Here is a 15,016-nt window from a genome sequence, read left to right as displayed (position 1 = left end):
CTCCCTTTTTACTTCCTTTTGGATAAACAGACATATTAGGCAAGCATTTTGGAGCTTTCACCTAAATAACTACAGGTGGTGAGATAAGCTGCACAATATAATTGACCTTTCAGTATATTGTTGCACACACACCATCTATTTAGCAAATGCCCTTGTTATCAACAGCAGCCTTTTAAACTCACCTGAGCTAACAGGTATGTGCGCTGGTTACTCTGCTGCGCTTAAAATTTCTTTTTTGGTTTGCTACAATGCCTTTTCTGAAACGTTGTCTCCTTCTGCTGGAACACTGACTTCTTTCATTTAATGCCTGCAGACTATAAAAGAGAACCCAACCCAAAAAGTTTGGTTGATTAGTCTGTGGCATTCTGTTAAACTGTTGCTTATGGCGGTCTCTGTGAGCTTCTCAGCGACATTCAGCCAGCCAGGTATCCTGCCTGCAGTAGATGGAATGTGGCAATGGAACGCTGGCTGCGCGTGTCATAATAGGCTCTGAGCCTTTATATACCTGTGCACAGCAGCAGCCACCTTCAGTCTGCTGCTGGACAGCCAGCAGCAGCAGCAGCAGGAGAGGTATGTAATCAGGAGCCCTCCTGCTAAGGGTAGACAGCTGCTCGTTCCACCCCACCCCCCGCCTTAATTGGTTCTCCTCCCTTCCAACGGTGTTGAGGCGGGTGGGAACAGCAGGGGGTGAAGGTGCTGTGTTTAAAGAGGTGGAGTTATGCAGATCTAAAACGCGTGGATTGCAGCAGCAGCAAGCCGAAAAGTGCAGGCATGTAAGGGATCTAGAGGTTGACAACATGTCTTCTTAACGGGAGTCCAGGAGCTCATCTCCACAAATGGACTTTTCAGGATCCTTGGGTGGCTCCGTAGTTTGAAACCAATTCTGGTTATCGCTTCTCGGCCTTTTGGCTAAGATCAAGTGTAGTATCTGTTCTTATCAGTTTAATATCTGATACGTCCCCTATCTGGGGACCATATATTAAATGGATTTTTAGAACAGGGAGATGGAAAAAGAGCTTGCTCTGTCCACTCCACGCATTGACCTGGTATTGCAGTATCTCCAGGACCGGTGCACCCCTTCTTTAATGCAGTTTCTAAAATCAGAAAGAATTGAATTCAATGTTTTTTGTTCATTTTGCTTGTTTGTCGGATTTTGGGATGGACTCTTTGGCTTTGCTTTTCTTCTCCTCATTGGATTTTTCATGTTCAAAGTTGCAGAAGCCAGATTACAAGCTCATTTTGGTTCAACTTCAGCAACTGTGCATTGCATTGCCATGTAATGTGATGCAATGCTATCTTTCTAGCTCTCCCTTTTTACTTCCTTTTGGATAAACAGACATATTAGGCAAGCATTTTGGAGCTTTCACCTAAATAACTACAGGTGGTGAGATAAGCTGCACAATATAATTGACCTTTCAGTATATTGTTGCACACACACCATCTATTTAGCAAATGCCCTTGTTATCAACAGCAGCCTTTTAAACTCACCTGAGCTAACAGGTATGTGCGCTGGTTACTCTGCTGCGCTTAAAATTTCTTTTTTGGTTTGCTACAATGCCTTTTCTGAAACGTTGTCTCCTTCTGCTGGAACACTGACTTCTTTCATTTAATGCCTGCAGACTATAAAAGAGAACCCAACCCAAAAAGTTTGGTTGATTAGTCTGTGGCATTCTGTTAAACTGTTGCTTATGGCGGTCTCTGTGAGCTTCTCAGCGACATTCAGCCAGCCAGGTATCCTGCCTGCAGTAGATGGAATGTGGCAATGGAACGCTGGCTGCGCGTGTCATAATAGGCTCTGAGCCTTTATATACCTGTGCACAGCAGCAGCCACCTTCAGTCTGCTGCTGGACAGCCAGCAGCAGCAGCAGCAGGAGAGGTATGTAATCAGGAGCCCTCCTGCTAAGGGTAGACAGCTGCTCGTTCCACCCCACCCCCCGCCTTAATTGGTTCTCCTCCCTTCCAACGGTGTTGAGGCGGGTGGGAACAGCAGGGGGTGAAGGTGCTGTGTTTAAAGAGGTGGAGTTATGCAGATCTAAAACGCGTGGATTGCAGCAGCAGCAAGCCGAAAAGTGCAGGCATGTAAGGGATCTAGAGGTTGACAACATGTCTTCTTAACGGGAGTCCAGGAGCTCATCTCCACAAATGGACTTTTCAGGATCCTTGGGTGGCTCCGTAGTTTGAAACCAATTCTGGTTATCGCTTCTCGGCCTTTTGGCTAAGATCAAGTGTAGTATCTGTTCTTATCAGTTTAATATCTGATACGTCCCCTATCTGGGGACCATATATTAAATGGATTTTTAGAACAGGGAGATGGAAAAAGAGCTTGCTCTGTCCACTCCACGCATTGACCTGGTATTGCAGTATCTCCAGGACCGGTGCACCCCTTCTTTAATGCAGTTTCTAAAATCAGAAAGAATTGAATTCAATGTTTTTTGTTCATTTTGCTTGTTTGTCGGATTTTGGGATGGACTCTTTGGCTTTGCTTTTCTTCTCCTCATTGGATTTTTCATGTTCAAAGTTGCAGAAGCCAGATTACAAGCTCATTTTGGTTCAACTTCAGCAACTGTGCATTGCATTGCCATGTAATGTGATGCAATGCTATCTTTCTAGCTCTCCCTTTTTACTTCCTTTTGGATAAACAGACATATTAGGCAAGCATTTTGGAGCTTTCACCTAAATAACTACAGGTGGTGAGATAAGCTGCACAATATAATTGACCTTTCAGTATATTGTTGCACACACACCATCTATTTAGCAAATGCCCTTGTTATCAACAGCAGCCTTTTAAACTCACCTGAGCTAACAGGTATGTGCGCTGGTTACTCTGCTGCGCTTAAAATTTCTTTTTTGGTTTGCTACAATGCCTTTTCTGAAACGTTGTCTCCTTCTGCTGGAACACTGACTTCTTTCATTTAATGCCTGCAGACTATAAAAGAGAACCCAACCCAAAAAGTTTGGTTGATTAGTCTGTGGCATTCTGTTAAACTGTTGCTTATGGCGGTCTCTGTGAGCTTCTCAGCGACATTCAGCCAGCCAGGTATCCTGCCTGCAGTAGATGGAATGTGGCAATGGAACGCTGGCTGCGCGTGTCATAATAGGCTCTGAGCCTTTATATACCTGTGCACAGCAGCAGCCACCTTCAGTCTGCTGCTGGACAGCCAGCAGCAGCAGCAGCAGGAGAGGTATGTAATCAGGAGCCCTCCTGCTAAGGGTAGACAGCTGCTCGTTCCACCCCACCCCCCGCCTTAATTGGTTCTCCTCCCTTCCAACGGTGTTGAGGCGGGTGGGAACAGCAGGGGGTGAAGGTGCTGTGTTTAAAGAGGTGGAGTTATGCAGATCTAAAACGCGTGGATTGCAGCAGCAGCAAGCCGAAAAGTGCAGGCATGTAAGGGATCTAGAGGTTGACAACATGTCTTCTTAACGGGAGTGCAGGAGCTCATCTCCACAAATGGACTTTTCAGGATCCTTGGGTGGCTCCTTAGTTTGAAACCAATTCTTGTTATCGCTTCTCGGCCTTTTGGCTAAGATCAAGTGTAGTATCTGTTCTTATCAGTTTAATATCTGATACGTCCCCTATCTGGGGACCATATATTAAATGGATTTTTAGAACAGGGAGATGGAAAAAGAGCTTGCTCTGTCCACTCCACGCATTGACCTGGTATTGCAGTATCTCCAGGACCGGTGCACCCCTTCTTTAATGCAGTTTCTAAAATCAGAAAGAATTGAATTCAATGTTTTTTGTTCATTTTGCTTGTTTGTCGGATTTTGGGATGGACTCTTTAGCTTTGCTTTTCTTCTCCTCATTGGATTTTTCATGTTCAAAGTTGCAGAAGCCAGATTACAAGCTCATTTTGGTTCAACTTCAGCAACTGTGCATTGCATTGCCATGTAATGTGATGCAATGCTATCTTTCTAGCTCTCCCTTTTTACTTCCTTTTGGATAAACAGACATATTAGGCAAGCATTTTGGAGCTTTCACCTAAATAACTACAGGTGGTGAGATAAGCTGCACAATATAATTGACCTTTCAGTATATTGTTGCACACACACCATCTATTTAGCAAATGCCCTTGTTATCAACAGCAGCCTTTTAAACTCACCTGAGCTAACAGGTATGTGCGCTGGTTACTCTGCTGCGCTTAAAATTTCTTTTTTGGTTTGCTACAATGCCTTTTCTGAAACGTTGTCTCCTTCTGCTGGAACACTGACTTCTTTCATTTAATGCCTGCAGACTATAAAAGAGAACCCAACCCAAAAAGTTTGGTTGATTAGTCTGTGGCATTCTGTTAAACTGTTGCTTATGGCGGTCTCTGTGAGCTTCTCAGCGACATTCAGCCAGCCAGGTATCCTGCCTGCAGTAGATGGAATGTGGCAATGGAACGCTGGCTGCGCATGTCATAATAGGCTCTGAGCCTTTATATACCTGTGCACAGCAGCAGCCACCTTCAGTCTGCTGCTGGACAGCCAGCAGCAGCAGCAGCAGGAGAGGTATGTAATCAGGAGCCCTCCTGCTAAGGGTAGACAGCTGCTCGTTCCACCCCACCCCCCGCCTTAATTGGTTCTCCTCCCTTCCAACGGTGTTGAGGCGGGTGGGAACAGCAGGGGGTGAAGGTGCTGTGTTTAAAGAGGTGGAGTTATGCAGATCTAAAACGCGTGGATTGCAGCAGCAGCAAGCCGAAAAGTGCAGGCATGTAAGGGATCTAGAGGTTGACAACATGTCTTCTTAACGGGAGTCCAGGAGCTCATCTCCACAAATGGACTTTTCAGGATCCTTGGGTGGCTCCGTAGTTTGAAACCAATTCTGGTTATCGCTTCTCGGCCTTTTGGCTAAGATCAAGTGTAGTATCTGTTCTTATCAGTTTAATATCTGATACGTCCCCTATCTGGGGACCATATATTAAATGGATTTTTAGAACAGGGAGATGGAAAAAGAGCTTGCTCTGTCCACTCCACGCATTGACCTGGTATTGCAGTATCTCCAGGACCGGTGCACCCCTTCTTTAATGCAGTTTCTAAAATCAGAAAGAATTGAATTCAATGTTTTTTGTTCATTTTGCTTGTTTGTCGGATTTTGGGATGGACTCTTTGGCTTTGCTTTTCTTCTCCTCATTGGATTTTTCATGTTCAAAGTTGCAGAAGCCAGATTACAAGCTCATTTTGGTTCAACTTCAGCAACTGTGCATTGCATTGCCATGTAATGTGATGCAATGCTATCTTTCTAGCTCTCCCTTTTTACTTCCTTTTGGATAAACAGACATATTAGGCAAGCATTTTGGAGCTTTCACCTAAATAACTACAGGTGGTGAGATAAGCTGCACAATATAATTGACCTTTCAGTATATTGTTGCACACACACCATCTATTTAGCAAATGCCCTTGTTATCAACAGCAGCCTTTTAAACTCACCTGAGCTAACAGGTATGTGCGCTGGTTACTCTGCTGCGCTTAAAATTTCTTTTTTGGTTTGCTACAATGCCTTTTCTGAAACGTTGTCTCCTTCTGCTGGAACACTGACTTCTTTCATTTAATGCCTGCAGACTATAAAAGAGAACCCAACCCAAAAAGTTTGGTTGATTAGTCTGTGGCATTCTGTTAAACTGTTGCTTATGGCGGTCTCTGTGAGCTTCTCAGCGACATTCAGCCAGCCAGGTATCCTGCCTGCAGTAGATGGAATGTGGCAATGGAACGCTGGCTGCGCGTGTCATAATAGGCTCTGAGCCTTTATATACCTGTGCACAGCAGCAGCCACCTTCAGTCTGCTGCTGGACAGCCAGCAGCAGCAGCAGCAGGAGAGGTATGTAATCAGGAGCCCTCCTGCTAAGGGTAGACAGCTGCTCGTTCCACCCCACCCCCCGCCTTAATTGGTTCTCCTCCCTTCCAACGGTGTTGAGGCGGGTGGGAACAGCAGGGGGTGAAGGTGCTGTGTTTAAAGAGGTGGAGTTATGCAGATCTAAAACGCGTGGATTGCAGCAGCAGCAAGCCGAAAAGTGCAGGCATGTAAGGGATCTAGAGGTTGACAACATGTCTTCTTAACGGGAGTCCAGGAGCTCATCTCCACAAATGGACTTTTCAGGATCCTTGGGTGGCTCCGTAGTTTGAAACCAATTCTGGTTATCGCTTCTCGGCCTTTTGGCTAAGATCAAGTGTAGTATCTGTTCTTATCAGTTTAATATCTGATACGTCCCCTATCTGGGGACCATATATTAAATGGATTTTTAGAACAGGGAGATGGAAAAAGAGCTTGCTCTGTCCACTCCACGCATTGACCTGGTATTGCAGTATCTCCAGGACCGGTGCACCCCTTCTTTAATGCAGTTTCTAAAATCAGAAAGAATTGAATTCAATGTTTTTTGTTCATTTTGCTTGTTTGTCGGATTTTGGGATGGACTCTTTGGCTTTGCTTTTCTTCTCCTCATTGGATTTTTCATGTTCAAAGTTGCAGAAGCCAGATTACAAGCTCATTTTGGTTCAACTTCAGCAACTGTGCATTGCATTGCCATGTAATGTGATGCAATGCTATCTTTCTAGCTCTCCCTTTTTACTTCCTTTTGGATAAACAGACATATTAGGCAAGCATTTTGGAGCTTTCACCTAAATAACTACAGGTGGTGAGATAAGCTGCACAATATAATTGACCTTTCAGTATATTGTTGCACACACACCATCTATTTAGCAAATGCCCTTGTTATCAACAGCAGCCTTTTAAACTCACCTGAGCTAACAGGTATGTGCGCTGGTTACTCTGCTGCGCTTAAAATTTCTTTTTTGGTTTGCTACAATGCCTTTTCTGAAACGTTGTCTCCTTCTGCTGGAACACTGACTTCTTTCATTTAATGCCTGCAGACTATAAAAGAGAACCCAACCCAAAAAGTTTGGTTGATTAGTCTGTGGCATTCTGTTAAACTGTTGCTTATGGCGGTCTCTGTGAGCTTCTCAGCGACATTCAGCCAGCCAGGTATCCTGCCTGCAGTAGATGGAATGTGGCAATGGAACGCTGGCTGCGCGTGTCATCATAGGCTCTGAGCCTTTCTATACCTGTGCACAGCAGCAGCCACCTTCAGTCTGCTGCTGGACAGCCAGCAGCAGCAGCAGCAGGAGAGGTATGTAATCAGGAGCCTTCCTGCTAAGGGTAGACAGCTGCTCGTTCCACCCCACCCCCGCCTTAATTGGTTCTCCTCCCTTCCAACGGTGTTGAGGCGGGTGGGAACAGCAGGGGGTGAAGGTGCTGTGTTTAAAGAGGTGGAGTTATGCAGATCTAAAACGCGTGGATTGCAGCAGCAGCAAGCCGAAAAGTGCAGGCATGTAAGGGATCTAGAGGTTGACAACATGTCTTCTTAACGGGAGTCCAGGAGCTCATCTCCACAAATGGACTTTTCAGGATCCTTGGGTGGCTCCGTAGTTTGAAACCAACTCTGGTTATCGCTTCTCGGCCTTTTGGCTAAGATCAAGTGTAGTATCTGTTCTTATCAGTTTAATATCTGATACGTCCCCTATCTGGGGACCATATATTAAATGGATTTTTAGAACAGGGAGATGGAAAAAGAGCTTGCTCTGTCCACTCCACGCATTGACCTGGTATTGCAGTATCTCCAGGACCGGTGCACCCCTTCTTTAATGCAGTTTCTAAAATCAGAAAGAATTGAATTCAATGTTTTTTGTTCATTTTGCTTGTTTGTCGGATTTTGGGATGGACTCTTTGGCTTTGCTTTTCTTCTCCTCATTGGATTTTTCATGTTCAAAGTTGCAGAAGCCAGATTACAAGCTCATTTTGGTTCAACTTCAGCAACTGTGCATTGCATTGCCATGTAATGTGATGCAATGCTATCTTTCTAGCTCTCCCTTTTTACTTCCTTTTGGATAAACAGACATATTAGGCAAGCATTTTGGAGCTTTCACCTAAATAACTACAGGTGGTGAGATAAGCTGCACAATATAATTGACCTTTCAGTATATTGTTGCACACACACCATCTATTTAGCAAATGCCCTTGTTATCAACAGCAGCCTTTTAAACTCACCTGAGCTAACAGGTATGTGCGCTGGTTACTCTGCTGCGCTTAAAATTTCTTTTTTGGTTTGCTACAATGCCTTTTCTGAAACGTTGTCTCCTTCTGCTGGAACACTGACTTCTTTCATTTAATGCCTGCAGACTATAAAAGAGAACCCAACCCAAAAAGTTTGGTTGATTAGTCTGTGGCATTCTGTTAAACTGTTGCTTATGGCGGTCTCTGTGAGCTTCTCAGCGACATTCAGCCAGCCAGGTATCCTGCCTGCAGTAGATGGAATGTGGCAATGGAACGCTGGCTGCGCATGTCATAATAGGCTCTGAGCCTTTATATACCTGTGCACAGCAGCAGCCACCTTCAGTCTGCTGCTGGACAGCCAGCAGCAGCAGCAGCAGGAGAGGTATGTAATCAGGAGCCCTCCTGCTAAGGGTAGACAGCTGCTCGTTCCACCCCACCCCCCGCCTTAATTGGTTCTCCTCCCTTCCAACGGTGTTGAGGCGGGTGGGAACAGCAGGGGGTGAAGGTGCTGTGTTTAAAGAGGTGGAGTTATGCAGATCTAAAACGCGTGGATTGCAGCAGCAGCAAGCCGAAAAGTGCAGGCATGTAAGGGATCTAGAGGTTGACAACATGTCTTCTTAACGGGAGTCCAGGAGCTCATCTCCACAAATGGACTTTTCAGGATCCTTGGGTGGCTCCGTAGTTTGAAACCAATTCTGGTTATCGCTTCTCGGCCTTTTGGCTAAGATCAAGTGTAGTATCTGTTCTTATCAGTTTAATATCTGATACGTCCCCTATCTGGGGACCATATATTAAATGGATTTTTAGAACAGGGAGATGGAAAAAGAGCTTGCTCTGTCCACTCCACGCATTGACCTGGTATTGCAGTATCTCCAGGACCGGTGCACCCCTTCTTTAATGCAGTTTCTAAAATCAGAAAGAATTGAATTCAATGTTTTTTGTTCATTTTGCTTGTTTGTCGGATTTTGGGATGGACTCTTTGGCTTTGCTTTTCTTCTCCTCATTGGATTTTTCATGTTCAAAGTTGCAGAAGCCAGATTACAAGCTCATTTTGGTTCAACTTCAGCAACTGTGCATTGCATTGCCATGTAATGTGATGCAATGCTATCTTTCTAGCTCTCCCTTTTTACTTCCTTTTGGATAAACAGACATATTAGGCAAGCATTTTGGAGCTTTCACCTAAATAACTACAGGTGGTGAGATAAGCTGCACAATATAATTGACCTTTCAGTATATTGTTGCACACACACCATCTATTTAGCAAATGCCCTTGTTATCAACAGCAGCCTTTTAAACTCACCTGAGCTAACAGGTATGTGCGCTGGTTACTCTGCTGCGCTTAAAATTTCTTTTTTGGTTTGCTACAATGCCTTTTCTGAAACGTTGTCTCCTTCTGCTGGAACACTGACTTCTTTCATTTAATGCCTGCAGACTATAAAAGAGAACCCAACCCAAAAAGTTTGGTTGATTAGTCTGTGGCATTCTGTTAAACTGTTGCTTATGGCGGTCTCTGTGAGCTTCTCAGCGACATTCAGCCAGCCAGGTATCCTGCCTGCAGTAGATGGAATGTGGCAATGGAACGCTGGCTGCGCGTGTCATAATAGGCTCTGAGCCTTTCTATACCTGTGCACAGCAGCAGCCACCTTCAGTCTGCTGCTGGACAGCCAGCAGCAGCAGCAGCAGGAGAGGTATGTAATCAGGAGCCTTCCTGCTAAGGGTAGACAGCTGCTCGTTCCACCCCACCCCCGCCTTAATTGGTTCTCCTCCCTTCCAACGGTGTTGAGGCGGGTGGGAACAGCAGGGGGTGAAGGTGCTGTGTTTAAAGAGGTGGAGTTATGCAGATCTAAAACGCGTGGATTGCAGCAGCAGCAAGCCGAAAAGTGCAGGCATGTAAGGGATCTAGAGGTTGACAACATGTCTTCTTAACGGGAGTCCAGGAGCTCATCTCCACAAATGGACTTTTCAGGATCCTTGGGTGGCTCCGTAGTTTGAAACCAACTCTGGTTATCGCTTCTCGGCCTTTTGGCTAAGATCAAGTGTAGTATCTGTTCTTATCAGTTTAATATCTGATACGTCCCCTATCTGGGGACCATATATTAAATGGATTTTTAGAACAGGGAGATGGAAAAAGAGCTTGCTCTGTCCACTCCACGCATTGACCTGGTATTGCAGTATCTCCAGGACCGGTGCACCCCTTCTTTAATGCAGTTTCTAAAATCAGAAAGAATTGAATTCAATGTTTTTTGTTCATTTTGCTTGTTTGTCGGATTTTGGGATGGACTCTTTGGCTTTGCTTTTCTTCTCCTCATTGGATTTTTCATGTTCAAAGTTGCAGAAGCCAGATTACAAGCTCATTTTGGTTCAACTTCAGCAACTGTGCATTGCATTGCCATGTAATGTGATGCAATGCTATCTTTCTAGCTCTCCCTTTTTACTTCCTTTTGGATAAACAGACATATTAGGCAAGCATTTTGGAGCTTTCACCTAAATAACTACAGGTGGTGAGATAAGCTGCACAATATAATTGACCTTTCAGTATATTGTTGCACACACACCATCTATTTAGCAAATGCCCTTGTTATCAACAGCAGCCTTTTAAACTCACCTGAGCTAACAGGTATGTGCGCTGGTTACTCTGCTGCGCTTAAAATTTCTTTTTTGGTTTGCTACAATGCCTTTTCTGAAACGTTGTCTCCTTCTGCTGGAACACTGACTTCTTTCATTTAATGCCTGCAGACTATAAAAGAGAACCCAACCCAAAAAGTTTGGTTGATTAGTCTGTGGCATTCTGTTAAACTGTTGCTTATGGCGGTCTCTGTGAGCTTCTCAGCGACATTCAGCCAGCCAGGTATCCTGCCTGCAGTAGATGGAATGTGACAATGGAACGCTGGCTGCGCGTGTCATAATAGGCTCTGAGCCTTTATATACCTGTGCACAGCAGCAGCCACCTTCAGTCTGCTGCTGGACAGCCAGCAGCAGCAGCAGCAGGAGAGGTATGTAATCAGGAGCCCTCCTGCTAAGGGTAGACAGCTGCTCGTTCCACCCCACCCCCCGCCTTAATTGGTTCTCCTCCCTTCCAACGGTGTTGAGGCGGGTGGGAACAGCAGGGGGTGAAGGTGCTGTGTTTAAAGAGGTGGAGTTATGCAGATCTAAAACGCGTGGATTGCAGCAGCAGCAAGCCGAAAAGTGCAGGCATGTAAGGGATCTAGAGGTTGACAACATGTCTTCTTAACGGGAGTCCAGGAGCTCATCTCCACAAATGGACTTTTCAGGATCCTTGGGTGGCTCCGTAGTTTGAAACCAATTCTGGTTATCGCTTCTCGGCCTTTTGGCTAAGATCAAGTGCAGTGATCTACCGGTTGCTGCCTTGGTCTTGGCTGAGAGGTGCCTTGGGTACCCGGCTCCTTGGCCTCGGGGGATCGCTGCATGTAGCAGTGCGGCTTCACCCCCTTGCTGCTTTTGGGGAGCCGGATTAGTCCCGGGGCAACGAGGGGCGATCAGCCTGCCTGCTTTTTTTAAGTAGGCGAGGAGGATTTTTGCCACCTTTGGTGTGAAGATATGGACGGGAGAAGCCCAAATATGCTGACCTGTGAAGAGGTCCCAGTTTTTGCAAGATTGAAGAATGCAGTGCGGTTTATTTTTTTGGATCCAGAGAAGAAGAAGTCTGGCTTGTTTTTTTTGGTAGAGAAGATTTTGTTTGGACTATTGGAAGTTCAAATGGAACAAGTTTTGTCTATGTTGGAGTTCCCGAAGAGAGGGATATATGATGTTATTTTTTGTTCAGAAGATATCTTTTCTGACTTTTGGAAGAGAATGGATCTAGTGAAGGAAGATTCGATACTTGAAGGTGTTTTTTTTGTGTCGCATTTTCCTAGGAAGGAAAGGCTAATAGTAATAAGGATGTATAGTCCTTTCATATTGGAAGAAGAGATCATGACCTTTTTATCCCGGTACTGTGAGAAAGTGAGTTCTGCTGGCAAAATGTTTAACCGATATGGTTTTTGGACCACGAGGTGGAGGTTCCTGGTCAAGTTCAAGGAAAGTTCGGATGGTGTTGTGGTACTCCCACCAAGTAGATTCAAAATCGGGACAGTTAATGGAGATATGTTCTTTACAGGTATGCCGAAGTTTTGTAGGCGTTGTAAACAGTATGGCCATGAAAAGGATTCCTGTACATTACAGTGGTGTGCCAAGTGTGAAGAAGTGGGACATAAGGCAGAGAATTGTGAAAAAAGTAAGAAATGTAATCTATGTGGTGGCAGTGGTCATTTATATGATTGCTGTCCTGTCAATAAAAGGGAGGAGAAGTCAGTTGACAAGGAAGATGGAAAAGAAGAAGAGTCTGAAGCTGCCCCCCATGATGAAACGGAAGAGAACATATCTCAAAAGAAGGAGGAACAAATAAGAGATATAAGAAAAGAAGGTGATCATATGGAAGAAGATACTGAGAGTGATATCACAGACGTTGAGATTGAAAATACTAGCTTGGAAGAAGAAGTGGAGGTGGATAGGGAGTCAGAAGATCAGGAGGAAAGTGAGTCCTCCAGTCAGGATGAAAAGGAAGGTGCTGTAAGTAATATGGAAGAGGAGGAGGAGGGTGAAGAAACTAGTGAAGAAGAAAGAGAGGATGTCGCATGTGAAGCCAGAGAAGAAATTGAAGGAGTTTTGTCATCTGGGAAGGACTCTAGTAAAGCAAAGGATGTTTCAGAAAAAAATATGAGGGAGATGGAGGAGAGACAAGAAGTGTTGAAAATGCTAAAGAGTTGTGAAGGGGGGAGTCAGGCTAGTCTAAGGCGCAAAGTGTGGAATAACATTTATAGCGATATGCATCGTTTTTTTTCAACTTACAGAATACCTCAGTCGTTGGCTAAAGAGGTAGAAGAAGCTTGGGATGGTCGGTTTCTGGATGGAAGGCTTTTGAATGCCTTGGCAGCATATGGCCTGAAGAGAGGAATGTTGCCTTAAATCGTAATGGTAAAGATTGTAATGTTGTGATGTAAAGAATATGGAATAACTGTATTGTGATAATATAAACGTATATATATAAAATAAGATTGGAAAAATGGATATATGACCCACAATGATGGATAACAACCTAATACCATTTGGAAATCATTGCAAAGCATGAAATGGTAAATATGGGACTTGTAATCTGAGTGGAAAAAAAAAAAAAAAAATCTGTTCTTATCAGTTTAATATCTGATACGTCCCCTATCTGGGGACCATATATTAAATGGATTTTTAGAACAGGGAGATGGAAAAAGAGCTTGCTCTGTCCACTCCACGCATTGACCTGGTATTGCAGTATCTCCAGGACCGGTGCACCCCTTCTTTAATGCAGTTTCTAAAATCAGAAAGAATTGAATTCAATGTTTTTTGTTCATTTTGCTTGTTTGTCGGATTTTGGGATGGACTCTTTGGCTTTGCTTTTCTTCTCCTCATTGGATTTTTCATGTTCAAAGTTGCAGAAGCCAGATTACAAGCTCATTTTGGTTCAACTTCAGCAACTGTGCATTGCATTGCCATGTAATGTGATGCAATGCTATCTTTCTAGCTCTCCCTTTTTACTTCCTTTTGGATAAACAGACATATTAGGCAAGCATTTTGGAGCTTTCACCTAAATAACTACAGGTGGTGAGATAAGCTGCACAATATAATTGACCTTTCAGTATATTGTTGCACACACACCATCTATTTAGCAAATGCCCTTGTTATCAACAGCAGCCTTTTAAACTCACCTGAGCTAACAGGTATGTGCGCTGGTTACTCTGCTGCGCTTAAAATTTCTTTTTTGGTTTGCTACAATGCCTTTTCTGAAACGTTGTCTCCTTCTGCTGGAACACTGACTTCTTTCATTTAATGCCTGCAGACTATAAAAGAGAACCCAACCCAAAAAGTTTGGTTGATTAGTCTGTGGCATTCTGTTAAACTGTTGCTTATGGCGGTCTCTGTGAGCTTCTCAGCGACATTCAGCCAGCCAGGTATCCTGCCTGCAGTAGATGGAATGTGGCAATGGAACGCTGGCTGCGCGTGTCATAATAGGCTCTGAGCCTTTATATACCTGTGCACAGCAGCAGCCACCTTCAGTCTGCTGCTGGACAGCCAGCAGCAGCAGCAGCAGGAGAGGTATGTAATCAGGAGCCCTCCTGCTAAGGGTAGACAGCTGCTCGTTCCACCCCACCCCCCGCCTTAATTGGTTCTCCTCCCTTCCAACGGTGTTGAGGCGGGTGGGAACAGCAGGGGGTGAAGGTGCTGTGTTTAAAGAGGTGGAGTTATGCAGATCTAAAACGCGTGGATTGCAGCAGCAGCAAGCCGAAAAGTGCAGGCATGTAAGGGATCTAGAGGTTGACAACATGTCTTCTTAACGGGAGTCCAGGAGCTCATCTCCACAAATGGACTTTTCAGGATCCTTGGGTGGCTCCGTAGTTTGAAACCAATTCTGGTTATCGCTTCTCGGCCTTTTGGCTAAGATCAAGTGTAGTATCTGTTCTTATCAGTTTAATATCTGATACGTCCCCTATCTGGGGACCATATATTAAATGGATTTTTAGAACAGGGAGATGGAAAAAGAGCTTGCTCTGTCCACTCCACGCATTGACCTGGTATTGCAGTATCTCCAGGACCGGTGCACCCCTTCTTTAATGCAGTTTCTAAAATCAGAAAGAATTGAATTCAATGTTTTTTGTTCATTTTGCTTGTTTGTCGGATTTTGGGATGGACTCTTTGGCTTTGCTTTTCTTCTCCTCATTGGATTTTTCATGTTCAAAGTTGCAGAAGCCAGATTACAAGCTCATTTTGGTTCAACTTCAGCAACTGTGCATTGCATTGCCATGTAATGTGATGCAATGCTATCTTTCTAGCTCTCCCTTTTTACTTCCTTTTGGATAAACAGACATATTAGGCAAGCATTTTGGAGCTTTCACCTAAATAACTACAGGTGGTGAGATAAGCTGCACAATATAATTGACCTTTCAGTATATTGTTGCACACACA

General features: G+C 44.4%; 9 non-coding genes and 1 pseudogene across 9 annotated transcripts; all 10 read left to right on the top strand.

Moving 5' to 3' along the window:
• Nucleotides 1–889: 889 nt before the first annotated feature.
• LOC141214736 (U2 spliceosomal RNA) lies at nucleotides 890–1,080 on the top strand. Its single transcript, XR_012283932.1, has one exon. It is a non-coding gene; the product is annotated as a U2 spliceosomal RNA (small nuclear RNA).
• A 1,115-nt stretch (nucleotides 1,081–2,195) lies between these two features.
• LOC141214735 (U2 spliceosomal RNA) lies at nucleotides 2,196–2,386 on the top strand. Its single transcript, XR_012283931.1, has one exon. It is a non-coding gene; the product is annotated as a U2 spliceosomal RNA (small nuclear RNA).
• Nucleotides 2,387–3,501: 1,115 nt separating this feature from the next.
• Nucleotides 3,502–3,692, top strand: LOC141214733 (U2 spliceosomal RNA). The gene has a single exon (XR_012283929.1). It is a non-coding gene; the product is annotated as a U2 spliceosomal RNA (small nuclear RNA).
• A 1,115-nt stretch (nucleotides 3,693–4,807) lies between these two features.
• On the top strand, nucleotides 4,808–4,998 carry LOC141214732 (U2 spliceosomal RNA). Its single transcript, XR_012283928.1, has one exon. It is a non-coding gene; the product is annotated as a U2 spliceosomal RNA (small nuclear RNA).
• A 1,115-nt stretch (nucleotides 4,999–6,113) lies between these two features.
• On the top strand, nucleotides 6,114–6,304 carry LOC141214731 (U2 spliceosomal RNA). Its single transcript, XR_012283927.1, has one exon. It is a non-coding gene; the product is annotated as a U2 spliceosomal RNA (small nuclear RNA).
• Nucleotides 6,305–7,418: 1,114 nt separating this feature from the next.
• On the top strand, nucleotides 7,419–7,609 carry LOC141214730 (U2 spliceosomal RNA). The gene has a single exon (XR_012283926.1). It is a non-coding gene; the product is annotated as a U2 spliceosomal RNA (small nuclear RNA).
• A 1,115-nt stretch (nucleotides 7,610–8,724) lies between these two features.
• LOC141214729 (U2 spliceosomal RNA) lies at nucleotides 8,725–8,915 on the top strand. The gene has a single exon (XR_012283925.1). It is a non-coding gene; the product is annotated as a U2 spliceosomal RNA (small nuclear RNA).
• A 1,114-nt stretch (nucleotides 8,916–10,029) lies between these two features.
• Nucleotides 10,030–10,220, top strand: LOC141214728 (U2 spliceosomal RNA). Its single transcript, XR_012283924.1, has one exon. It is a non-coding gene; the product is annotated as a U2 spliceosomal RNA (small nuclear RNA).
• Nucleotides 10,221–13,173: 2,953 nt separating this feature from the next.
• Nucleotides 13,174–13,353, top strand: LOC141214971 (U2 spliceosomal RNA; annotated as a pseudogene).
• Nucleotides 13,354–14,468: 1,115 nt separating this feature from the next.
• On the top strand, nucleotides 14,469–14,659 carry LOC141214727 (U2 spliceosomal RNA). Its single transcript, XR_012283923.1, has one exon. It is a non-coding gene; the product is annotated as a U2 spliceosomal RNA (small nuclear RNA).
• Nucleotides 14,660–15,016: the final 357 nt, after the last annotated feature.

The sequence above is a fragment of the Phyllobates terribilis genome, unplaced genomic scaffold (genome assembly GCF_046119375.1).
Source record: "Phyllobates terribilis strain yellow unplaced genomic scaffold, ASM4611937v1 Scaffold_223__1_contigs__length_3252167, whole genome shotgun sequence".
Classification (NCBI taxonomy): Eukaryota; Metazoa; Chordata; class Amphibia; order Anura; family Dendrobatidae; genus Phyllobates; species Phyllobates terribilis.
The sequence above is the reverse complement of the archived record's forward strand: the minus strand, read 5'-3'. Positions and strand labels throughout refer to the sequence as shown.